This window comes from Crinia signifera, chromosome 2 (genome assembly GCF_055691185.1).
Source record: "Crinia signifera chromosome 2, ASM5569118v1, whole genome shotgun sequence".
NCBI classification, from domain to species: domain Eukaryota; kingdom Metazoa; phylum Chordata; class Amphibia; order Anura; family Myobatrachidae; genus Crinia; species Crinia signifera.
The window spans coordinates 17,860,054-17,886,695 of NC_139218.1; the positions used below are offsets into that span (position 1 = coordinate 17,860,054).

General features: G+C 50.2%; 1 long non-coding RNA gene across 1 annotated transcript in view; it reads right to left on the minus strand.

Annotated features, from left to right (window-relative positions):
* Positions 1-301: 301 nt before the first annotated feature.
* Positions 302-26,642, minus strand: part of LOC146058679 (uncharacterized) — a 54,076-nt gene continuing 27,735 nt past the window's right edge. Inside the window, exons 2-5 of the long non-coding RNA XR_014469895.1 lie at positions 4,235-4,330; positions 1,933-2,082; positions 1,726-1,806; positions 302-1,346 (exon numbers count right to left, since the gene is read on the minus strand). This is a non-coding gene — a long non-coding RNA (uncharacterized LOC146058679). The remainder of the gene's footprint in view (positions 1,347-1,725; positions 1,807-1,932; positions 2,083-4,234; positions 4,331-26,642) is intronic.

Consider the following 26,642-nt stretch of genomic DNA (forward strand, 5'->3'; position numbering starts at 1 on the left):
AGAATCCTCAAAGCAAATTGGCAAGGATAAGAGCAGTCACATACAGCAGGGGTTCACCATACCGGCGCCCCCCTGCTCCCGGGCCGGAATCAAGTCCCAATCCGCCCCTGTGCACACATTCCACTGAGGCAGCTCCTCTGTAATATTCTCCTTATGCATGTGGCACCTTTGTCACCTTCATTTTAAAGACTTGCTTCATTGTTAAATAAAATATACAGTATTTGAGACTGAGACATAAATCTAATATACAGTAAATAACATTTTATTTCTTTGGCATATATTCTTAATTGTTCTGTTATCTCTGATATTCAATGAATACAAATATACTTCACATATTTTCATAAAAGTGTATTTGTAATGATGAAAAGTCCTCAGATGCCAGGAAATTGCTTTTTATGCACTGTAATAGGATCACTATAATATAACAGGTAATAGCAGTAAAAGCCGCACACGCAGATGTAGAAGTTTGTAGATGTACAGAGCATAAGAAGTTATTATAGAAGTGGTGGAATCCCTGAGACATTGGAGGCAGTCGCTACCTGGCACCAGGTGTCATAGGGGCACCAAGAAAGAAAGAAGTGTGGGGGGGGGGGGGGGGCGGTTTGAGCTAGGAGTTTGTTTCTGGTTACAATGCAACTGCCAAGAGACAACACAACAGCGGGAGGTATACAATATACACAGACAACGTGGAGCACAGTGTATATTACTTTACAGATATTGGTTTGGGGCATACTACAATTGTTCAGTTGATGGACGGCTTGGGGAAGAAGCTTTTTAAGCTTCTAGTTGACTTTACAGGAATAGCTCTGAAGCGTCTGCCAGATGGAAGCATTTTGTGCAAGACGTGTCCAGGATGCAAATGGTCTTCTACGATTTCCAACACGTTTCTTGATCCTGGACAAGTACAGATGCTGAACAGGGGGGAGGTTGGTACTGATATTTTCAGCCGTCCTCACCACCCTTTGTAGCCTGCGTCTGTCCCCCTCACTGGTGGATCCATACCAGACTAGGTGAGGGCCACTTATATCTTTGAGGTGGATCAACACCAGTCACTCAACACTTTCATGACCACAGACATTAGCGCATTTGGTCTGTAGTCATTTAGGGACGTGATAGATGATTTCTTAGGGATCGGGACAATGATAAAACATTTGAAGCAGGAGGGCACCTTGCGCAGGTCCAGTGAGGTGTTAATGATCCTGGTGAATATGAGGGCAAGCTGGGCAGCCTCTGTCTGATCAGCCGGTGATGCGTTATTGTTCTATGCGGGAGCAGTGTTGATGAGCTTGTATAAGGAGTCTCCTGATCTTATTGATAATGCTCCCCCTGGTGCACACATCAACACTCTAGGAAACAGAATAAGAATCAGGTTAGTTGGATACAGAAAGCAACAACATGTAATCTGTCTCCTCCTCTCAGAATCTGGCTGGCTGTGGAAATCTGCTGATACTGACACTGTGCCTCCTTAACATTTTAAAGTTCCTCATCAGGACTCATGCACTCCCAAAAGGGGTGTGGCTTGTGAAAAGGAAGTGTATCCATACAACAATGCTGCAGTTGCGATCCACACCCCTTTTTTTCACATCACTATGGGGGCGTGGCCAACGCTATGTGAGCTTTACTCAACAGTAAGATGTACCCATGTCAGGCCGAGAATCAATGTGTACCCTGTACTAGGGGACGGATGTTAGATAAGTCACATTACATACTGCACACACATCTCACCTTTTTATCTCTCACAAGGTCCCGGAGTGTGGAGAAGTAATCTCTTATTCCCTTACTGATACCCGGACGAGTTCTCATACTCTGAAACAGAAAATGACAAATAAATCCCCTGGTTCCTACAGTCTGGGTCTGACGCACAACAGAGAACACACAGTAATGACTGTAATTATGTGATGGGAACACCAGGTGGCAGTATCATACACTTACACAGTCTGGTAGCAGCCCAGTACGGCCATGTACGATCCCCATTATCTTCTCCACGTCTTGCTGTTTGTACTCGAGCACTTGGTAGTGACAGTAGATGAATATGGCGACTTGTTCCATAACTTCATTAACAACGGCGGCTGCGTCCTCCTTCTGATGGCAGATGTACAACTGTATAAGTTACTGTATTCTGTGATGTGCGAGGAACAGATCTCCCTTCTAGATGCTCTTCAGTAGATGAAGAGTATGGGGCCTTTATAGGGATAGCTACTAGTGTATGGGGGCCTTTATAGGGATAGCTACTAGTGTATGGGGGCCTTTATACGGATAGCTACTAGTGTATGGGGGTCTTTATACGGATAGCTACTAGTGTATGGGGGCCTTTATAGGGATAGCTACTAGTGTATGGGGGCCTTTATAGGGATAACTACTAGTGTATGGGGGCCTTTATAGGGATAACTACTAGTGTATGGGGGCCTTTATAGGGATAGCTTCTAGTGTATGGGGGCCTTTATAGGGATAGCTACTAGTGTATGGGGCCTTTATAGGGATAGCTACTGGTGTATGGGGGCCTTTATACGGATAGCTACTGGTGTATGGGGGCCTTTATAGGGATAGCTACTAGTGTATGGGGCCTTTATAGGGATAGGTACTGGTGTATGGGGGCCTTTATACGGATAGCTACTAGTGTATGGGGGCCTTTATAGGGATAGCTACTAGTGTATGGGGCCTTTATAGGGATAGCTACAAGTGTATGGGGGCCTTTATAGGGATAGCTACTAGTGTATGGGGGCCTTTATAGGGATAGCTACTGGTGTATGGGGGCTTTTATACGGATAGCTACTAGTGTATGGGGGCCTTTAAAGGAATAGCTACTGGTGTATGGGGCCTTTATAGGGATAGCTACTGGTGTATGGGGCCTTTATACGGATAGCTACTGGTGTATGGGGGCCTTTATAGGGATAGCTACTAGTGTATGGGGCCTTTATAGGGATAGCTACTGGTGTATGGGGGCCTTTATACGGATAGCTACTAGTGTATGGGGGCCTTTATACGGATAGCTACTGGTGTATGGGGCCTTTATACGGATAGCTAATGGTGTATGGGGGCCTTTATAGGGATAGCTACTGGTGTATGGGGGCCTTTATACGGATAGCTACTAGTGTATGGGGGCCTTTATAGGGATAGCTACTAGTGTATGGGGGCCTTTATAGGGATAGCTACTAGTGTATGGGGCCTTTATAGGGATAGCTACTGGTGTATGGGGGCCTTTACACGGATAGCTACTAGTGTATGGGGGCCTTTTTAGGGATAGCTACTAGTGTATGGGGGCCTTTATAGGGATAGCTACTGGTGTATGGGGGCCTTTATACGGATAGCTACTAGTGTATGGGGGCCTTTATAGGGATAACTTCTAGTGTATGGGGGCCATTATAGGGATAACTACTAGTGTATGGGGGCCTTTATAGGGATAACTACTAGTGTATGGGGCCTTTATAAGGATAGCTACTAGTGTATGGGGTCCTTTATAGGGATAACTACTAGTGTATTGGGGCCTTTATAGGGATAGCTACTTGTGTATGGGGCCTTTATACGGATAGCTACTAGTGTATGGGGGCCTTTATAGGGATAGCTACTAGTGTATGGGGGCCTTTATAGGAATAGATACTAGTGCATGGGGGCCTTTATAGGGATAGCTACTAGTGTATTGGGGCCTTTATAGGGATAGCTACTAGTGTATGGGGGCCTTTATAGGGATAACTACTAGTGTATGGGGGCCTTTATAGGGATAACTACTAGTATATGGGGGCCTTTATAGGGATAGCTACTAGTGTATGGGGGCCTTTATACGGATAGCTACTAGTGTATGGGGGCCTTTATACGGATAGCTACTAGTGTATGGGGGCCTTTATAGGGATAGCTACTAGTGTATGGGGGCCTTTATACGGATAGCTACTAGTGTATGGGGGCCTTTATAGGGATAACTACTAGTGTATGGGGGCCTTTATAGGGATAGCTACTAGTGTATGGGGGCCTTTATAGGGATAGCTACTAGTGTATGGGGGCCTTTATACGGATAGCTACTAGTGTATGGGGGCCTTTATAGGAATAGATAATAGTGTATGGGGGCCTTTATAGGAATAGATACTAGTATATGGGGGCCTTTATAGGGATAGCTACTAGTGTATGAGGGCCTTTATACGGATAGCTACTAGTGTATGGGGCCTTTATAGGGATAGCTACTAGTGTATGGGGGCCTTTATAAGGCGTGTGGGCCGCACCCCCCTAGTGACGCCACTGGTACCTTTGAGTAGATAAATAGGGATTTGATTTGACGGATGTCTTCGGACGGATCTGTGCGATTGCACTCAGTGGTTTGAGGAATTTTGCTGCCTGAGATCTGTAAAGGAAAAGAACATTTTAGAAATGCAATGGCTGCAAATGAAGCTTTGGGTGTAGCTGGAAGCCCAGGGCCTAATTCTAATGCTGATGCTGTCACACACACACAGGGACCATGGGCGATGTTCTCGCACTAGACCAACTGACGCCTGACTGCACATATGCTGCATTCACAATGGACATGCCCCAACAGGGCTGCCATCAGGAATTTTAGGGCCCGGGACTCATTTCATGTCCGGGCTGTAACATTTGTCTTGACGTCTCATTTGGAGTTGGCGGCCCGTCCGTCCCGATGCTACACCTCACTAATATCAGTACTTGTAACAATAACTTTGCACGGGCCTGCCCGGAGTCATCCGTCCAATCACAGTGGGAGAGCGGCAGCCGATTGCTGATAGAGGGCAGAACAGGAAATAATGTATTTACTGTTTATTTTCCGATGGCGTTAGAGTTTGCGTTTGAGTTAGCATTTCCGTTAGAGTCATTGGCCCGTCCGTCCCGAGCCTATGGTTTATTTTCCGATGGCGTTAGAGTTTGCGTTTGAGTTAGCATTTCCCTTAGCGTCATTGGCCCGTCTGTCCGTCCCGAGCGAATGGTTTATTTTCCGATGACGTTTGAGTTTGCGTTTGAGTTAGCATTTCCGTTAGCGTCATTGGCCCGTCCGTCCCGAGTCGTTGGCTTATTTTCCGATGACGTTTGAGTTTGCGTTTGAGTTAGCACAGGCATTCCCAACCACGGTCCTCAAGGCACACCAATAGTGCAGGTTTTGTAGATATCCAGGCTTGAGCACAGGTGACTTATTTAGTATCTGAGGGATTTTGATTAAACCATCTGTGCTGAAGCCTGGATATCACTGAAACCTGCACTGTTGGTGTGCCTTGAGGACCGTGGTTGGGAATGCCTGAGTTAGCATTTCCGTTAGCGTCATTGGCCCGTCCGTCCCGAGCCAATGGTTTATTTTCCGATGGCGTTAGAGTTTGCGTTTGAGTTAGCATTTCCATTAGCGTCATTGGCCCGTCCGTCCCGAGCCGTTGGTTTATTTTCCGATGGCGTTAGAGTTTGCGTTTGAGTTAGCATTTCCATTAGCGTCATTGGCCCGTCCCGAGCCGTTGGTTTATTTTCCGATGATGTTTGAGTTAGCATTTCCGTTACCGTCATTGGCCCGTCCGTCCGTCCCGAGTTGTTGGCTTATTTTCCGATGGCGTTAGAGTTTGAGTTAGCACAGGCATTCCCAACCACAGTCCTCAAGGCACACCAACAGTGCAGGTTTTGTAGATATCCAGGCTTGAGCACAGGTGACTTATTTAGTATCTGAGGGATTTTGATTAAACCATCTGTGCTGAAGCCTGGATATCACTGAAACCTGCACTGTTGGTGTGCCTTGAGGACCGTGGTTGGGAATGCCTGAGTTAGCATTTCCGTTAGCGTCATTGGCCCGTCCGTCCCGAGCCAATGGTTTATTTTCCGATGGCGTTAGAGTTTGCGTTTGAGTTAGCATTTCCATTAGCGTCATTGGCCCGTCCGTCTCGAGCCGTTGGTTTATTTTCCGATGGCGTTAGAGTTTGCGTTTGAGTTAGCATTTCCATTAGCGTCATTGGCCCGTCCCGAGCCGTTGGTTTATTTTCCGTTGGCGTTAGAGTTTGCATTTGAGTTAGCATTTCCGTTAGCATCATTGGCCCGTCCTTCCGTCCCGAGTCGTTGGCTTATTTTCCGATGGCGTTAGAGTTTGCGTTTGAGTTAGCATTTCCGTTAGCGTCATTTGCCCATCCGTCCCGAGCCAATGCTTTATTTTCCGATGGTGTTAGAGTTTGCGTTTGAGTTAGCATTTCCGTTAGCGTCATTGGCCCGTCCCGAGCCGTTGGTTAATTTTCCAATGGCGTTAGAGTTTGCGTTTGAGTTAGCATTTCCGTTAGCGTCATTGGCCCGTCCCGAGCCATTGGTTTATTTTCCGATGGCGTTAGAGTTTGCGTTTGAGTTAGCATTTCCGTTAGCGTCATTGGCCCGTCCCGAGCCGTTGGTTTATTTTCCGATGGCGTTAGAGTTTGCATTTGAGTTAGCATTTCCGTTAGCATCATTGGCCCATCCTTCCGTCCCGAGTCGTTGGCTTATTTTCCGATGGCGTTAGAGTTCGCGTTTGAGTTAGCATTTCCGTTAGCGTCATTTGCCCGTCCGTCCCGAGCCGTTGGTTTATTTTCCGATGGCGTTAGAGTTTGCATTTGAGTTAGCATTTCCGTTAGCATCATTGGCCCGTCCTTCCGTCCCGAGTCGTTGGCTTATTTTCCGATGGCGTTAGAGTTTGCGTTTGAGTTAGCATTTCCGTTAGCGTCATTTGCCCGTCCGTCCCTAGCCGTTGGTTTATTTTCCGATGGCATTAGAGTTTGCGTTAGCATTTCCGTTAGCGTCATTTGCCCGTCCCGAGCCGTTGGTTTATTTTCCAATGGCGTTAGAGTTTGCGTCTGAGTTAGCATTCCGTTTAGTGTCATTTGCCCGTCCATCTGTCCCGAGCCGTTGGTTTATTTTCCAATGGCGTTAGAGTTTGAGTTAGCATTTCCGTTAGCGTCATTGGCCCATCCGTCCCGAGCCGTTGGTTTATTTTCCGATGGCGTTAGAGTTTGCCTTTGACTTAGCATTTCCATTAGCGTCATTGGCCCGTCCGTCCGTCCCAAGCCGTTGGTTTAATTTCCGATGGCGTTAGAGTTTGTGTTTGAGTTAACATTTCCATTAGCGTCATTGGCCCGTCCGTCCGTCCCGAGCCGTTGGTTTATTTTCCGATGACGTTTGAGTTAGCATTTCCGTTAGCGTCATTGGCCCGTCCGTCCCGAGTCGTGCTTTATTTTCCGATGGTGTTAGAGTTTGCGTTTGAGTTAGCATTTCCGTTAGCGTCATTGGCCTGTCCCGAGCCGTTGGTTTATTTTCCGATGATGTTTGAGTTAGCATTTCCGTTAGCGTCATTGGCCGTCCCGAGTCTTTTGCTTATTTTCCAATAGCGTTAGAGTTTGCGTTTGAGTTAGCATTTCCGTTAGTGTCATTGGCCCGTCCGTCCGTCCGTCCGTCCCGAGCCGTTGGTTTATTTTCCGATGGTGTTTGAGTTAGCATTTCCATTAGTGTCACTGGCCCGTCCGTCCCGAGCCAATGCTTTATTTTCCGATGGTGTTAGAGTTTGCGTTTGAGTTAGCATTTCCATTAGCGTCATTGGCCCGTCCCGAGCCGTTGGTTTATTTTCCGTTGGCGTTAGAGTTTGCATTTGAGTTAGCATTTCCGTTAGCATCATTGGCCCGTCCGTCCGTCCCGAGTCGTTGGCTTATTTTCCGATGGCGTTAGAGTTTGCGTTTGAGTTAGCATTTCCGTTAGCGTCATTTGCCCGTCCGTCCCGAGCCAATGCTTCATTTTCCGATGGTGTTAGAGTTTGCGTTTGAGTTAGCATTTCCGTTAGCGTCATTGGCCCGTCCGTCCGTCCCAAGCCGTTGGTTTAATTTCCGATGGCGTTAGAGTTTGTGTTTGAGTTAGCATTTCCATTAGCGTCATTGGCCCGTCCGTCCGTCCCGAGCCGTTGGTTTATTTTCCGATGACGTTTGAGTTAGCATTTCCGTTAGCGTCATTGGCCCGTCCCTCCGTCCCGAGTCGTTGGCTTATTTTCCAATAGCGTTAGAGTTTGCGTTTGAGTTAGACTTTCCGTTAGTGTCATTGGCCCGTCCGTCTGTCCCGAGCCGTTGGTTTATTTTCCGATGGTGTTAGAGTTTGTGTTTGAGTTAGCATTTCCATTAGCGTCATTGGCCCGTCCGCCCGTCCCGAGCCAATGCTTTATTTTCCGATGGTGTTAGAGTTTGCGTTTGAGTTAGCATTTCCGTTAGCGTCATTGGCCTTTCCCGAGCCGTTGGTTTATTTTCCGATGGCGTTAGAGTTTGCGTTTGAGTTAGCATTTCCGTTAGGGTCATTGGCCCGTCCTGAGCCGTTGGTTTATTTTCCGTTGGCGTTAGAGTTTGCATTTGAGTTAGCATTTCCGTTAGCATCATTGGCCTGTCCTTCCGTCCAGAGTCGTTGGCTTATTTTCCGATGGCGTTAGAGTTTGCGTTTGAGTTAGCATTTCCGTTAGCGTCATTTGCCCGTCCGTCCCAAGCCGTTGGTTTATTTTCCGATGGCGTTAGAGTTTGCGTTTGAGTTAGCATTTCCGTTAGCGTAATTTTCCCGTCCGTCCCAAGCCGTTGGTTTATTTTCCAATGGCGTTAGAGTTTGCGTTTGAGTTAGCATTTCCGTTAGCGTCATTGGCCCGTCCCGAGCCATTGGTTTATTTTCCGATGGCGTTAGAGTTTGCGTTTGAGTTAGCATTTCCGTTAACGTCATTGGCCCGTCCTGAGCCGTTGGTTTATTTTACGATGGCGTTAGAGTTTGCATTTGAGTTAGCATTTCCGTTAGCATCATTGGCCCGTCCTTCCGTCCCGAGTCGTTGGCTTATTTTACGATGGCGTTAGAGTTTGCGTTTGAGTTAGCATTTCCGTTAGCGTCATTTGCCCGTCCGTCCCGAGCCGTTGGTTTATTTTCCGATGGCGTTAGAGTTTGCGTTTGAGTTAGCATTTCCGTTAGCGTTATTTGCCCGTCCCGAGCCGTTGGTTTATTTTCCAATGGCGTTAGAGTTTGCGTCTGAGTTAGCATTCCGTTTAGTGTCATTGGCCCGTCCATCTGTCCCGAGCCGTTGGTTTATTTTCCAATGGCGTTAGAGTTTGAGTTAGCATTTCCGTTAGCGTCATTGGCCCATCCATCCCGAGCCGTTGGTTCATTTTCCAATGGCGTTAGAGTTTGCCTTTGACTTAGCATTTCCATTAGCGTCATTGGCCCGTCCGTCCGTCCCAAGCCGTTGGTTTAATTTCCGATGGCGTTAGAGTTTGTGTTTGAGTTAGCATTTCCATTAGCGTCATTGGCCCGTCCGTCCGTCCCGAGCCGTTGGTTTATTTTCCGATGACGTTTGAGTTAGCATTTCCGTTAGCGTCATTGGCCCGTCCCTCCGTCCCGAGTCGTTGGCTTATTTTCCAATAGCGTTAGAGTTTGCGTTTGAGTTAGCATTTCCGTTAGTGTCATTGGCCCGTCCGTCTGTCCCGAGCCGTTGGTTTATTTTCCGATGGTGTTAGAGTTTGTGTTTGAGTTAGCATTTCCATTAGCGTCATTGGCCCGTCCGTCCGTCCCGAGCCAATGCTTTATTTTCCGATGGTGTTAGAGTTTGCGTTTGAGTTAGCATTTCTGTTAGCGTCATTGGCCTTTCCCGAGCCGTTGGTTTATTTTCCGATGGCGTTAGAGTTTGCGTTTGAGTTAGCATTTCCGTTAGGGTCATTGGCCCGTCCTGAGCCGTTGGTTTATTTTCCGTTGGCGTTAGAGTTTGCATTTGAGTTAGCATTTCCGTTAGCATCATTGGCCTGTCCTTCCGTCCAGAGTCGTTGGCTTATTTTCCGATGGCGTTAGAGTTTGCGTTTGAGTTAGCATTTCCGTTAGCGTCATTTGCCCGTCCGTCCCAAGCCGTTGGTTTATTTTCCGATGGCGTTAGAGTTTGCGTTTGAGTTAGCATTTCCGTTAGCGTAATTTTCCCGTCCGTCCCAAGCCGTTGGTTTATTTTCCAATGGCGTTAGAGTTTGCGTTTGAGTTAGCATTTCCGTTACCGTCATTGGCCCGTCCTTCCGTCCCGAGCCATTGGTTTATTTTCCGATGGCGTTAGAGTTTCCCTTTGACTTAGCATTTCCGTTAGCGTCATTGGTCCGTCCGTCCGTCCCGAGCCGTTGGTTTATTTTCCGATGGTGTTAGAGTTTGAGTTTGAGTTAGCATTTCCGTTAGCGTCCCGGGCCGTTGGTTTATTTTCAGTTTGTCTCTGGCCATTGGCGTCCCGACGTCCCGTTGGCGGCCCGTCCGTCTGTAACCTGTTCATCAGCGTGTGTCGCGCTGTTACCTGTCATTTGGTAGTGATCCTATTCCAGTGCATGAAAGCCTGATATACTGTACATGCATCATTTACTGATCGCAAATCTCACTACACTACATTAATATCAGTAATCCATACAACAACGGCATTGCTACGACAATGGCATCACTATGACTATATAATCCATACAACAACGGCATCAATGCAACAAAGGCATCCATCCGACGACGACATCCATATGACAACGGCAGCGTTTAATATATTAAAGATCTAGCCGCACTTACCCAAATCGTTAAGACCTTTGAGATGTCTCCTCTTGCCAGTAATCCCATGTAGTTGGTTGCACTCAGATGTATTAGAAATGTAGAGAATATAATAAGCTTGGCAGCCTTTCCCAATAAGATGGTGAGTGAGGCCATGGTGCATTATGGCGAGAGTCTGTGTTGTTCCATTCTTTTATAGTGGAGCTCAATGGTGGTTGAGTTGACACGAGGATATTCCGCCCCCAACACGAGCCCCCAACACGAGCCGTTGGGAGTCCGCCCCCAACACGAGCCGTTGGGAGTCCGCCCCCAACACGAGCCGTTGGGAAACTGTAACAGACTTCAGGCCAGCAACGCGTTTGCGTTTGCGCATTTCCGTCCGTCCCGATCCATTGGGAAACCATAACAGACGTCGGGCCACCAACGCGTTTGCGTTTGCGCATTTCCATCCGTCCGTCCCGATCCGTTGGGAAACCGTAACAGACGTCTGGCCACCAACGATTTTGTGCATTTCCGACCGTCCCGATCCATTGGGAAACCATAACAGACGTCGGGCCACCAACGCGTTTGCGTTTGCGCATTTCCATCCGTCCGTCCCGATCCATTGGGAAACCGCAACAGACGTCGGGCCACCAACGCGTTTGCGCATTTCCGTCCGTCCCGAGCCGTTGGGAAACCGTAACAGACGTCAGGCCATCAACGTGTTTGCGTTTGCGCATTTCCGTCCGTCCGTCCTGAGCCGTTGGGAAACCGTAACAGATGTCGGGCCACCAAAGCATTTGCGCATTTCCGTCCGTCCGTCCCGAGCCGTTGGGAAACCGTAACAGACGTCAGGCCACAAATGCATTTGTGCATTTCCGTCCGTTCCGATCCGTTGGGAAACTGTAACAGACGTCGGGCCACCAACGCGTTTGCGTTTGCGCATTTCCATCTGTTCCTCCCGAGCCTTTGGTTTATTTTCCATTTTTCCCTGGCAATTGTAGTCCCGACGACCCGTTGGGATTGGCGTTAGCGTTGGCGGCCCGTCCGCCTGTAACGGGTGTTTCCGGGATTTAGCCGCCAATATTACTTTATAAATGCGGCCCTAAGCCTGAAGCTGGGGACACAAAAGCCAGCATATAAGTGACATACTCATATGGTCATTAATACAACTCACCCATTTGAGGTAGGTCGTCTATTTTGCTAAGAATAGCTGAAGGGTATATTCCAAGAGCCGCAGAACAGTGCATGTGTCACCACTACATATAGCAATTACTGTGTAGCAACTGTGAGAACCTGATGTGAATAAAATGTTGCAACTGTGTAGTTAAAATCATTACAGTGTATGTGATACCCTCCACACATAGCAGTAGATCTGTTTATACGCATTGACAGCAATTGCAACTTTCTATAAGTCAATAAAGATACAACACAAATCAAAAATCGTTTATTAATCTCTTTACACATTGGCAGAGCAAGATTTGCATCAGAGACGATTCTGAATCTTCAATCATCTTTCTTCTTTCTGTACCTACCTTACACGTACTTTTACATTTGCACATATTGTACTGTTATTCCAAGTCATGTGTGACTTAGTGGATGAGGAGTGCATCCCAGCAAAACTGATTTTCCTTTTTTTCTTTGTTTTTTCTGATACTCAATATCAAACTTAGAGCTGCGTTGGGTGAGAAAGACACACATGCTGATGTGGGAGGAAGACGAAAATCCCTCCTTGTGGAAGGAAGACAAAAATACCGATATCCGAGCTCTTGGGTGAGAAATGTGACACACTGATGTCCGAGTTGTTGTGGGAGGAAGACACACATGATGATGTACAAGCTCTTTGGCATGGACGACTCAAATGCCGATATCCGAGCTCTTGTGGGAGGAAGACACACATGATTATGTCCGAGATCTTGGGTGAGAATTGTGCACACACGGATGTCCGAGTTGTTCGGCCTGGAAGATGCAGACACGTATATATAAATTTTCAGGCTTATAATTTGCACATGCAGATGTACGCGCTCTGGGTGAGGAATATGCACACGCCGATGTCCAAGCTCTTCTGGGTGAGGAATATGCACACGCCGATGTCCAAGCTCTTCTGGGTGAGGAATATGCACACGCCGATGTCCAAGCTCTTCTGGGTGAGGAATATGCACATGCCAAGCTCCCAGGCAATGTCCAAGCTCCCAGGCAAAGAAGAAGCACACGACGAGTTGTTTCAGCTCTCACAGCTTAATCTCCAATACTATTAATTAGTTGTGCAGCTCCTACACATTCTCTTATACCGCACCTTGTCAAGGTGCGGTCTGAAAAGGCCACCACGGGTCGAGCAACACAGGTGTTCAACCCTGGTAATGACCAGGGTTGAACACGGCTGTGACCCGTGTCAAGTGTAGTGTGAGCGGGTGCCTGGATCGAGCGACCCGTGTCCTGTTCACAGTATGGAGGAGGCAGCACTGTCAGCTCCAAGTACGGCCTCCTCCAGAGCCCCCGCTGACGCCCCGCCACCCAGCTCCGCCCCCTGTGATGTCACCGTGTCAGTGTTATCCCTCCGCCCCCTGTGATGTCACCGTGTCAGTGTTATCCCTCCGCCCCCTGTGATGTCACCGTGTCAGTGTTATCCCTCCGCCCCCTGTGATGTCACCGTGTCAGTGTTATCCCTCCGCCCCCTGTGATGTCACCGTGTCAGTGTTATCCCTCCGCCCCCCGTCAAAACTTTCAGACCGCATTGCCGTGTTGCTCTGGGGATGGGACCCGTGTCCTAATCCCGTGTGCGACACAGCACTTGCGGTCTGAAAGTAGTAATATAGGAAACAGGGCAGCCCCCACCAATGTGGCGTGTTAGAGAAGGATCCATCGTCATTGGCTAGTTGCAGATCTCACTACATCTTACATCAGTACGTGTAGCAATCACTTTGCAGGGGCCTGGCCAGAGTCATCCGTCCGATCACATGTGGAGAGCAGAAGCCAATTGCTGCAGGAAGGCGGGACAGGAGAACAAGTATTTCCTGTTCATTTTCATTTGGCCGGGGAGAGGAGCAGACACCGTCCCTGTGTGTCTGAGCCTGGCAGCCGCTGCTGGAGCGATGTGACCCCCCCCCCCCCAGGCCGCAGTCCCTGATGTCATGTACATATGCAGCAGGTGCTGTGTCCTTACCCACAAGGAAGAGATGTGCAATAGAGCTGTGAGAGTGGCACGGAAGCACTGCCTGTATGGTAACACGGAAGCCAGTAACACGCGCTGCCTGTATGGTAACACGGAAGCCAGTAACACGCACTGCCTGTATGGTAACACGGAAGCCAGTAACACATGCTGCCTGTATGTTAACACAGAAGCCAGTAACCTGCGCTGCCTGTATGGTAACATGGAAGCCAGTAACACGCGCTGCCTGTATGGTAAAACGGAAGCCAGTAACACGCACTGCCTGTATGGTAACACGGAAGCCAGTAACACGCACTGCCTGTATGGTAACACAGAAGCCAGTAACCTGCGCCGCCTGTATGGTAACACGGAAGCCAGTAACACGCGCTGCCTGTATGTTAACACAGAAGCCAGTAACCTGCGCCGCCTGTATGGTAACACGGAAGCCAGTAACACGCGCTGCCTGTATGTTAACACAGAAGCCAGTAACCTGCGCCGCCTGTATGGTAACACGGAAGCCAGTAACACGCGCTGCCTGTATGTTAACACAGAAGCCAGTAACCTGCGCTGCCTGTATGGTAACACGGAAGCCAGTAACACGCACTGCCTGTATGGTAACACGGAAGCCAGTAACACGCGCTGCCTGTATGGTAACACGGAAGCCAGTAACCTGCGCTGCCTGTATGGTAACACGGAAGCCAGTAACCTGCGCTGCCTGTATGGTAACACGGAAGCCAGTAACACGCGCTGCCTGTATGTTAACACAGAAGCCAGTAACACGCGCTGCCTGTATGGTAACACGAAAGCCAACAACACATGCTGCCTGTATGGTAACACGGAAGCCAGTAACACGGGCTGCCTGTATGGTAACATGGAAGATAACAACACATGCTGCCTGTATGGTTACACGGAAGCTAACAACACATGCTGCCTGTATGGTAACACGGAAGCCAGTAACACGCGCTGCCTGTATGGTAACACTGAAGCCAGTAACACGCGCTGCCTGTATGGTAACACGGAAGCCAGTAACACGCGCTGCCTGTATGGTAACACGGAAGCCAGTAACACGCGCTGCCTGTATGGTAACACGGAAGCCAATAACACGCGCTGGCTGTATGGTAACACGGAAGCCAGTAACACGCGCTGCCTGTATGGTAACACGGAAGCCAGTAACACGCGCTGCCTGTATGGTAACACGGAAGCCAGTAACACGCGCTGCCTGTATGGTAACACGGAAGCCAGTAACACGCGCTGCCTGTATGGTAACACGGAAGCCAGTAACACGCGCTGCCTGTATGGTAACACGGAAGCCAGTAACACGCGCTGCCTGTATGGTAACACGGAAGCCAGTAACACACGCTGCCTGTATGGTAACACGGAAGCCAGAAACACGCGCTGCCTGTATGGTAACACGGAAGCCAGTAACACGCGCTGCCTGTATGGTAACACGGAAGCCAGTAACACGCGCTGCCTGTATGGTAACACTGAAGCCAGTAACACACGCTGCCTGTATGGTAACACGGAAGCCAGTAACACGCGCTGCCTGTATGGTAACACGGAAGCCAGTAACACGCGCTGCCTGTATGGTAACACGGAAGCCAGTAACACGCGCTACCTGTATGGTAACACGGAAGCCAGTAACACACGCTGCCTGTATGGTAACACGGAAGCCAGTAACACGCGCTGCCTGTATGGTAACATGGAAGCCAGTAACACGCGCTGCCTGTATGGTAACACGGAAGCCAGTAACACGCGCTGCCTGTATGGTAACACGGAAGCCAGTAACACGCGCTGCCTGTATGGTAACACAGAAGCCAGTAACACACGCTGCCTGTATGGTAACACAGAAGCCAGTAACACGCGCTGCCTGTATGGTAACACGGAAGCCAGTAACACGCACTGCCTGTATGGTAACACGGAAGCCAGTAACACGCACTGCCTGTATGGTAACACGGAAGCCAGTAACACGCGCTGCCTGTATGGTAACACGGAAGCCAGTAACACGCGCTGCCTGTATGGTAACACGGAAGCCAGTAACACGCGCTGCCTGTATGGTAACACAGAATATCTCCGGCACTGTGAGGGATAACACTGACTGGGTTATATCACACCTGACCTGCAGGGTATTTGTGTATCACACACATGATGGAAAGGACAGGGCTCTTACTCACTAGTCCGGGCACTACCTGAGGAAGGAGTCAGTTGCACCGGGAACACGTTGTGAGTGCCCTTTACTGTATGTGAGAATTGTATCATAATATCTTTTATTTTATTGGTTTTCTTTAAAAGTGATTTTTTTTCATTGTCATTCTTGTTACAGATGTTTCTATTGGACCAGAAATAATGTCACATATTTTCCTTATAATAAATTTATACTGAAGTTTATTTTATGAGAATGAAGAGGTAACCAGGGCCGGTGCTAGGGTGTCCGGCGCCCTCCTGCAAACCATACATTTTGCGCCCTTTCACATTGCCTTTGCAACAAGCTGCAGCCCGATTGTGGGAGTGTATGCAACATGCGATCCTATGGAGGATCTCGGGTGCATGTACATGTATGCATAAACCATCTCAGTGCTGTGTCCGCAAAATGTTGCAGGCACTAAAGGTGCCCATATACGCTGGGAGAATCGCATATGTTATTGGCTAGATGGCATTGCACGTCATGCATGCAATGTGTGTGCGATGCGATCCGAAAGCAGTACAAAAAGTATGTGCAGCACTCGTGACTGAGGGGGAGAGAAGGAGGAGATGGAAGAAGAGGGGATGAGATAGAGCGGAGTGTTGAGGACTGGCAGTGGCACTGGCACAGCACACTGAGAAGAGGGAAGGAAGGGGAGGCGGCGCTGCTGCCTGTTCGTCATTTGATTGACAGCTGACAGGCGCAGGGAGCAATGGGTAGGGGGCGGATCCGGACATGACATGTCATCCAGGCATTCACAGACAGCGCTACATGACTCAGCGCAAGTGTCCGTGAGGAAGAGGGGGCAGGTCGCAGGAGGAGGACCAGGGCCGGCGCCACCACTAGGCAGCCTTAGGCATTTGCCTAGGGCGTCGGCCACTGGAGGGCGGCAATTGTGAGCAGCCCCCCCCCCCCCCCCCCTGGATGGAGGTAAGTTCCGCCGCTGCATCACCCCCCCTTCCCCCTCTGTAAAGTGATTTCTCTGTGAGCGACGCAGCATCACCCCCCCTTCCCCCTCTGTGAAGTGATTTCTCTGTGAGCGACGCAGCATCACCCCCCCCCCCCCGTGAAGCGACCCTACGGCCGCTTCGCGCGAACATTCCCTCCCCCCCCCCTGTGAACCTACGCAGCCAGCAGTGCAGCATTGCCCAGCGGCAGTATCACCCGGGCGCAACGCACCTTACCATGGAGCAACGTGGCGGCCACAACTCAGCCGTCCCCCCGCCCGTTGGAACAGGTGAGCACCGGGGCGCCCCCCTCCCTATCCCGCCTGGGGCGCTCTGGTGACTTGCACCGGCACTGAGGAGGACAGTGTGTGCACGGTGCAGGGAGCTGCTCAGCTTCTCCATACTGCCGCCCGCTGTCAGACAGGCACTGCGGGCAGCATGCAGGAGGCGGTGACAGTGAGGGCTGAGGCAGCTTTAGCAGAGCAGGGAGGGAGACAGCGCCTTTTCAGCATGGCGCCTCCCTGCTTTGCAGGAGCTGCTGAGTGGGTAGCGCCGGCCCTGGAGGTAAGCCCTCTGTGCACATTGTAGTCTGCATTATGGCCATATACTGGGAACACCCCGGCTACTATATACAGTGTCTCGGTTATACGCCTGTGAGAAACAAGACAAAGTCTAATAGCTCTGTGACACTGAGGACACTTGTGCAGCATGGTTGGTGCAGTGGTTAGCATTACAGCCTCAGGGCACTGGGGACTTGGGTTTGTATGTGTGGTTTACATCTGTAACCTGTTCCTCGGTGTGTGTCACACTGTGACCTGTCATTTGGTAGTGATCCTATTCCAGTGCATGATAACCTGATATACCTGCATCACCTCTACACGGGTGTGGGTTGTTAGGTCTACACTAATTAAGTCGACAAACATTGGGTCGACACCACTAGGTCGACAGGCATCAAGTTTGACATTGGTTTAGGTCAACATGGGTCAAGGTTGACATGGGTGTAGGTGGGCATGGGTCTAGGTCGACAGAACATTAGATCGACACAAGCATTAGGTCGACACGGCAAGGTCAACAGTCAAAAGGACATGGACACAGTTTGCTGTGCGCTTCGCTTGCGATGCTTCGGGCACGGTGCATCGCAACGCTTGGCACATTATTTTATTTTCGTATCACGCCCTAGTGGATGGTAGGGCATGAAATACCGCCTGTCGGCACTGAAAACCCCCATGTCGACCTTGCTGCCTGTCGACCTACTGGTGTCGACCCAATGCTTATCGACCTAGTTGGTGTAGACCTAATGACTGTATCCCCTGTACACAGGGCCGGCACCACCACTAGGCAGGTCTAGGCATTTGGGCCACTGGAGGGCGGTAGTGAGCTGGAAAGCTATCACCGCAGCAGCAGCAGCATAGGAGCTGGAGAGCCAAAGGAAGGAGCAGGTGTTCGGCGAGTGAGCATCACACTCCCCCCCTCCAGCAGCACGGCGGCCACATCCCACTCCCCCCACCCACCCCCCGGCGGCCGGACAGACCACATCGCGGCCACACCCCCCCCCCCCCCCCCCCGGCATCCGGGTAGCCACATTGGTTACATCAAGTGATCACCGATGTAATCAAGTGATCGAGTCACCGAGCGCTCGGGCCAGTACACATGAGAAATACTTGCCCGAAAACAGCACGGGCGAAATGTAATAGGGTGGGATTTTTTGACTTTTGCGATATTTGGTCCAAAACCGCAATTTTTCTAAAAATCCCACATGTAATAGGGTGCGATTCGCGGGAAAAAGCGCATTTTTTCCCGTGAATTCGCACATTTAAAAGATGCAATTTTCAGTCACACTGAAAATCGCATCCAGATGTTTTCCCATAGGAAACTATAGAACTCGCATATGTAATAGGATGCGAGTTCTAAAGTCACATATGGGACCTTACCGAAAAGCGCAAAAAAAATAGACCAGCTTCTTGCTGGCGATTTTTACAGAAACATGCACAGATCATTGAGATCTGTGCATGCTTCTGTTGTAAAAAAAATAGCTAAAACAAAAATTAAATAAAAAAAACGGCGTGCGGTCCCCCCCTAAGCATAACCAGCCCCGGGCTCAAAAAGCCGGTGCTGGTATCATAAAATCAAAGGAACAATCAAGTTGGGGTTCCCTGGATTTTATAAAACCAGCACCAGGCTCAAGGTCCGGCGCTGGTTCCCAAAATACGGGGGACAAAATGACTAGGGGTCCCCCGTATTTTAAGAACCAGCACCGGACACAACCAGCCAGCAGGGTAATGCCACAGCCGGGGGAAACTTATTATATAAGCTCCCGCGGCCAAAGCATTAACCCCCTGGCTGGTCAGCATGGGCAGGGGTCCTGGGGAAGTGGGGACCCCCCCAAATGAAGGGGTCCCCCCCTCCAGGACTTACCAGCCCATGCTGATAGTCCGGGGCTGTGTAAAAAAAAAGAAGTAAAACTATTGTTTTGTACTGGCGAACTATGAGTCCCAACAAGCCTACCCCGCATGCTGGGACTTGGAGAACCACAAGTCCCAGCATGCGGGGCATTAAAGGGCCCGCTGGCACTTGTAGTTCTGCAGTACAAAAAATAGTTAACAAAAACACACTGACACACTGTAAAATAAAAGTTTAATACACACAAAACACACACACACTGATTCTTACCTACCTTGAGCCCGTAGGTCGGTCCCTGGGTCCGGGCTCCGGGGCAGAAGAGTCCGGTTCCGGGGCCTTGGTCCTGGTTCCGGGGCTGGTCCTGGGGTTCCGGGGCTCCTGGGCTGAAGAATCCGGGGTCCGGGATCCGAGGTAGTCCCCAGGGGTACCTAAGGAAGGAAATCCTACTCACCTGGTCCCCGGCGACGACCTCGGCATCCTCTCCGGTGACAGCGCTGCTCCCATCTGGTACCCGGCTCGCAGGACTTTGACAGGCGCAGAGATGTTTCCTCCTCGGCGTCTCTAGTCAGAATGATTTCTGGCCAATCAGGAGCCGAGAAAGTCGGCTTCTGATTGGCCAGAAATCATTCTGAATATAGACACCGAGGAAGTAACATCTCTGCTCTAGATGCGCAGAGATGTTACTTCCTGGGCGTCTATATTCAGAATGATTTCTGGCCAATCAGGAGCCGACTTTCTCGGCTCCTGATTGGCCTGAAATCATTCTGACTAGAGACGCCGAGGAGGAAACATCTCTGCGCCTGTCAAAGTCCTGCGAGCCGGGTACCAGATGGGAGCAGCGCTGTCACCGGAGAGGATGCCGAGGTCGTCGCCGGGGACCAGGTGAGTAGGATTTCCTTCCTTAGGTACCCCTGGGGACTACCTCGGATCCCGGACCCCGGATTCTTCAGCCCAGGAGCCCCGGAACCCCAGGACCAGCCCCGGAACCAGGACCAAGGCCCCGGAACCGGACTCTTCTGCCCTGGAGCCCCGGAGCCCGGAACCAGGATCCAGGGACCGGTGTGTGTGTTTTGTGTGTATTAAACTTTTATTTTACAGTGTGTCAGTGTGTTTTTTGTTAACTATTTTTGTACTGCAGAACTACAAGTGCCAGCGGGCCCTTTAATGCCCCGCATGCTGGGACTTGTGGTTCTCCAAGTCCCAGCATGCGGGGTAGGCTTGCTGGGACTCATAGTTCGCCAGTACAAAACAATAGTTTTACTTCTTTTTTTTACACAAGCCATCAGCCCGATGCCCACCGCCCAGGGGCATCGGGGACAGCCCCAGACTATCAGCATGGGCTGGTAAGTCCTGGATGGGGGGCACCCCTTCATTTGGGGGGGTCCCCACTTCCCCAGGACCCCTGCCCATGCTGACCAGCCAGGGGGTTAATGCTTTGGCCGCGGGAGCTTATATAATAAGTTTCCCCCGGCTGTGGCATTACCCTGCTGGCTGGTTGTGTCCGGTGCTGGTTCTTAAAATACGGGGGACCCCTAGTCATTTTGTCCCCCGTATTTTGGGAACCAGCGCCGGACCTTGAGCCTGGTGCTGGTTTTATAAAATCCAGGGAACCCCAACTTGATTGTTCCTTTGATTTTATGATACCAGCACCGGCTTTATGAGCCCGGGGCTGGTTATGCTTAGGGGGGGGCCCGCACGCCGTTTTTTTTGTTTTTTTTAAACCAAAATCGCATATATGAAAATGCGCACATTTTCAGGACTGAAAATCGACCGAAATTGCGGCAAATCACATTTTTTGCCGCTAATTCGCATCTCATTACATATGCGATTTAGCGTCAAAAAACGCGATTTTTAAAGGTGCGATTTCTGGCGAGTTTGGAACTCGTCCAAAAATCGCACCCTATTACATTTCGCCCCAAGTCTCACTTCTCGCAGCCCAGCCGCCTCAGCGGGCCCACATTCGGACATTCAACACGCACAATAGCAACATTACTTTCAGCTGCACACAGTACACATACATGCAGCATAGAGGTTTCTCTCATTTATCAATTACCTAACTACATGGCAGCAACACGGGAAGCGCACTTTTAAACTTTAACCATTTACACTTTTCTGCGTTCATTTCTCTTACATATTTCATTGCTTTTACACACAAATGTAGCTCTATTCTTATCTGCTATTAGTGTAGTGTAATTGGGGAAGGCAATTAGTTAATTGAATGCAATAAATAACCCCCGCACCCCTTCCTTCTGTGGAACAAATACCAGCATATTCTGTGCCCCAGGATAAAATATTACTGCATGGCAACAACATGTGGGTGGTTATGGTACAGGGGTGGCCAAAATGTCGACTGTGATCTACCGGTAGCTCTCACCGGTAGATCGCGACCAACTCCTGACTCTGAAGCCTCTCAAGCAAGGAGAAGCTAAGCGCTCCCAGTAATGCAGTGTGCGGCTGACGTAATGACTGTTGGATCTGCCTCTAACCTCCTCTAATTACCGGCACCTTACACAAATGACGGTACGCCACTGTCACGATCCTAGGCGACGATTCCCCAGATACACCAATCCCTGCCATCTGACACTCTTACTGGGTACCCCAAGCGTTTGTTTATTTCACCACGATTCCGCTTGCCACCAATCAATGTACCCTTTTTGGACATAGTCCACAACAGCTTTGATTCTGCCGACACACCAAAATATGAATTACACTTTAGCACTCTGGCGCATTCGTCAGAGGCTTGGGCTGGATAACCAGCAGACACCAAAACTAAATTATGATTTTTAATTTAAGTGAAAACACTACAAGGCTTACAGTATATTACAGAAAACATAGGTTACAAGATATATAGTTAAAAGTTAAGTCATGCGTAAAAAGACAATTTTAGAGAAAAATAAAAACTTTGGAAATAAAAACCCACCAATCCGATAAGACTGTGGGATGGAGTGGAAATCTCTCCGGGTACTGGAACATTCCGGAGACAGGTATCAGACCCGTCTCATTCTAAGGATAATGAACATTATTTCTTGTGTGCCACACACTTTTAAGATCTGTGCTCCACCCAGCCACCCTCCTTTCAGGAATCTTCACTGTCACATGGGGTCTCCTGATGATATACACAGGGGCTGGTTAATTTACTTTCCTTTTGAAGCTGAGCAATTAGCCATCAAGGACCAAAGATTTGACTTTTGTATACGGAGCACCCTCCTGGGGTCAGAATCAATAAACTGTGTTGAGACATACCAGGCAGACCGGATCTTGATCTGGATTCTAAAGGCCCCCATACACTAGGGCGACTTGTCCTTAGGACAAGTCGCCCCCGACTTCCCCCTGAGCTTCCCCGGCTGCTCCCCGGGGGAGCTTGATTAGATTGGCACTTGATGTGCCATTTTTTACATGTGATAAATCGTCTCGATTTATCACATGTAAAAAACCCGGGGAGCAGGGGGGGGGGCTACAGAGGTGGGAGCTGGTGGGAGCAGGGGGGCTGGGGATGCTGCGGGGGACACGTCTGTGTCTCCCGCTGCTGGGGACGCTGCGGGGGACAGCGTCTGTGTGAGGCGGTAGAGGGAGCAGGGGACGCTGCGGGGGACACAGGCGGCATAGAGCCGGCCGGGAGCTGTCAGTAATGAATAAAAAAAAAAAAAGCCCATACAATGAATGGGCAGCCTGTGATTGGCTGCTGAGCGCTCTCTCAGCCAATTGCTGACTGGCTGAGAGAGCGCTCAGCCAATCACAGGCCGCCCATTCATTGTATGGGCTTTTTTTTTTTATTCATTACTGACAGCTCCCGGCCGGCTCCCCCTGCCCGGCTCTATGCCACCTGTGTCCCCCGCAGCGTCCCCAGCCCCCCCCTGCTCCCTCCACCGCCGCGCCGCCCCACTAGGTCCCAAGTCGGGTGGTCGGACGTGCAGCAGGTCCGACCACCCGACGCAGATCTGAGGGGACATCAAAACTAGCCGATTTTGGTCCGATTTCGGCCAGATCCGACTGATCTGGCTGAAATCTGACCAAAATCGGCTAGTGTATGGGGGCCTTAAGGGAATTACTCCCATTGATACTTGGCTGAGGAGATAGCACCACACTATCAGAAACATTATTATAAACAGAGCGTATGGACTTCAAAGTAAAGGGAACCCATCTGCTTTCCTGTTTCACCCACCATTTCCTCCTAACCATCCAGGGTAAATGCAGGTCACTTCTCAATTACATTTTATACATTAGACAGTTAGGCCAGAATGGCGTGGTACAGTTACGCCCATTCTGGCATAAAAATGACAGTCACTCATGACAGGATGGCGTCCAATCATGACACCCACAATTAACAGCACCCCCTGTCTGGGGTTGTTGTCTGTACCTGATGAAGGGGGTCAAATCCTGAAAGCTTGTTTTAATACAGACTTTTTTTCACTTTACTGAAATCGCCTCCTGAGTGCGGGTTTCCATTGGATGTGCATGCAGTTTTCTGATTCAGGCATGCTGTTTTTGGAGACGATTAGAGAGCCAGCTGATTTGGACTATATCTCTTATATATTTGGCTACATCTGTCACTCAAAGTGTGTCTGACTCTCTAACGCTGGGTGGAGCCTCTGACTCACATGACTGACTCACATGACAGAGAACCAGCCCAGTGAGACACCCTCTGCCTCCCCATGTTACCCAGCAAAGACACAGCTACTCACCAGACACACCAGGTGAGCGCCCCCCGCTGCCCCCCCGCGATTCACGGCACCCCCCCACCCCCCCTCCCGCGATTCACGACCCCCCCTCCCGCGATTCGCAGCACCCCCCAACCCATCCCCCGCGATTCGCGGCACACCCCCCGCGACCCCCTCCCGTGATTCGCGGCAATCCTTCCCCCTCGCGACCCCCCCTCCTGCGATTTGCAGCAAAAACCTCCCCCCCGCCCACCCTCCCGCGATTCGCGGCCCCCAGCCCCCCCCCGCGACCACCCCTCCCGCAATTCGCGGGGCCCCTTCCACGATTCGCGCGCTCCCCCGTCCCCACGACCCCCCCTCCGGCGATTCGGGGCACCCCACCCCCACGCGACCGCCCTCCTCCTGCGATTCGCGTCCCCCCTTCCACGATTCGCTGCAACCCCCTGCGCCCATCCCCCCTGCACCCCCTGCGACCCTCCCGCGATTCCCGGCACCCTCCCTGACACCCCCTCCCAAGATTTGCGGCAAACCCCCCGGCCCCGCGACCCCCCTCCCACGATTCTCTGCAACTTCCGCGCCCCCCCCCCCCTCCCGCAATTCGCAGCACCCACCCCCGCGACCCCCCTCCTGCAATTCATGGCACCCCCCCCGCGACCCCCCCTCCCGCGGACACCCCCCCAGCCGCCGCGATTCACAGCAACCCCAGGATCAAATGGCACATGCAAAACACTGACACGGCTATGGTCGACGATGAAAAAGGTTGACATGAGTTTTTGAAGATTTATTTTTCATTTTAATATTGTTTTCATATTCATTCTCATGTGTCGACATGGTCACCAATGAAGTGCCACACTTATGTCAACATTTAATGTGTTGACCTTTTTGTGTTGATTTTTTCTTGTGGCGATTTGCGGCACCCCAGCGGCCCCCTCCCGCAATCCGCGGTACCCCCCCCCCACGCGATTTGCATCACCCACCCCCCAGGACCCCCCCTACCGCAATTCGCGGCACCCCCCGTGACCCCCGCCCCCGCAATTCGCAGACACCCCCCACCTCCCTCCCCCCCCCATTCACGGCAACCCCACGATTAAATGGCACAGGCAAAACACTGACATGGCTATGGTCGACAATGAAAAAGGTTGACATGAGTTTTTGAAGATTTCTTTTTCACTTTTTGAATGTTTTCATATTCCTTCTCATGTGTCGACATGGACACCAATGAAGTGCCACACTTATGACAACATTTACGTGTGTTGACCTTTCTGTGTTGATTTTTTCTTGTGGCGATTCCCGGCACCCCCCCCCCGCGATTCGCAGCACACACCCCGCAATTCGCGGCACCCCCCACAACTCCCACGATTCGCTGACCCACCCGGTGACACCCCCCCTCCTGCGATTCTTGGCACCCCGCGCCCCCCCCCCCACCCAGTTACTATAACCAAAGCGGATACTTTTGTTTTGTAGATTGGAGTCCCGCACTGAGTATCCTGACAGTCGGCTTATTTGTAATCCAAAAGGGGAGGTAAATCAGATAATAATTGCTGGTAGAGATGTGCACCGGACACTTTTTCGCGTTTTGGGTTTTGGGTTCTGATTACCTTCAGGTTTTGGGTTCTAATGGGTTTTGCCAAAACACCCCCTAAAGGTTTTGGGTTTTGGGTTTTGGGTTCTGATTTTTTTGAAAAAAGCATAAAAATGGTTAACATTGCATAATTTAGGTGTTTTTTTGCTCCTATGCTATTATTAACCCCATCAGCTTTCTTCTCCACTCATTTACAGTCTATTCTGAAGACCTCACACCTCACAATATTGTTTTTAGGCCAAAATGTTGCACCGAGGTAGCTGGATGACTATGATAAGCAAGACAAATGGGCGGCACAAACACGTGGCCCATCTAGGAGTGGCACTGCAGTGGCAGATAGAAAAACTAGGCCCCAAAGAGCACATTATTCAAAAGAAAAAAAGAGGTGCAAGATGGAATTGTCCAAGGGCCCTCCCACCCAAACTAGGCCCCAAAGAGCACATCATTCAAAAGACAAAAAAGAGGTGCAAGATGGAATTGTCCTATTGCACTCCCACCCAAACTAGGCCCCAAAGAGCACATTATTCAAAAGACAAAAAAGAGGTGCAAGATGGAAGTGTCCAAGGGCACTCCCACCCAAACTAGGCCCCAAAGAGCACATTATTCAAAAGACAAAAAAGAGGTGCAAGATGGAAGTGTCCAAGGGCACTCCCACCCAAACTAGGCCCCAAAGAGCACATTATTCAAAAGACAAAAAAGAGGTGCAAGATGGAATTGTCCTATTGCACTCCCACCCAAACTAGGCCCCAAAGAGCACATTATTCAAAAGACAAAAAAGAGGTGCAAGATGGAAGTGTCCAAGGGCACTCCCACCCAAACTAGGCCCCAAAGAGCACATTATTCAAAAGACAAAAAAGAGGTGCAAGATGGAAGTGTCCAAGGGCACTCCCACCCAAACTAGGCCCCAAAGAGCACATTATTCAAAAGACAAAAAAGAGGTGCAAGATGGAATTGTCCTACGGCACTCCCACCCAAACTAGGCCCCAAAGAGCACATTATTCAAAAGATAAAAAAGAGGTGCAAGATGGAAGTGTCCAAGGGCACTCCCACCCAAACTAGGCCCCAAAGAGCACATTATTCAAAAGACAAAAAAGAGGTGCAAGATGGAATTGTCCTACGGCACTCCCACCCAAACTAGGCCCCAAAGAGCACATTATTCAAAAGACAAAAAAGAGGTGCAAGATGGAATTGTCCTACGGCACTCCCACCCAAACTAGGCCCCAAAGAGCACATTATTCAAAAGACAAAAAAGAGG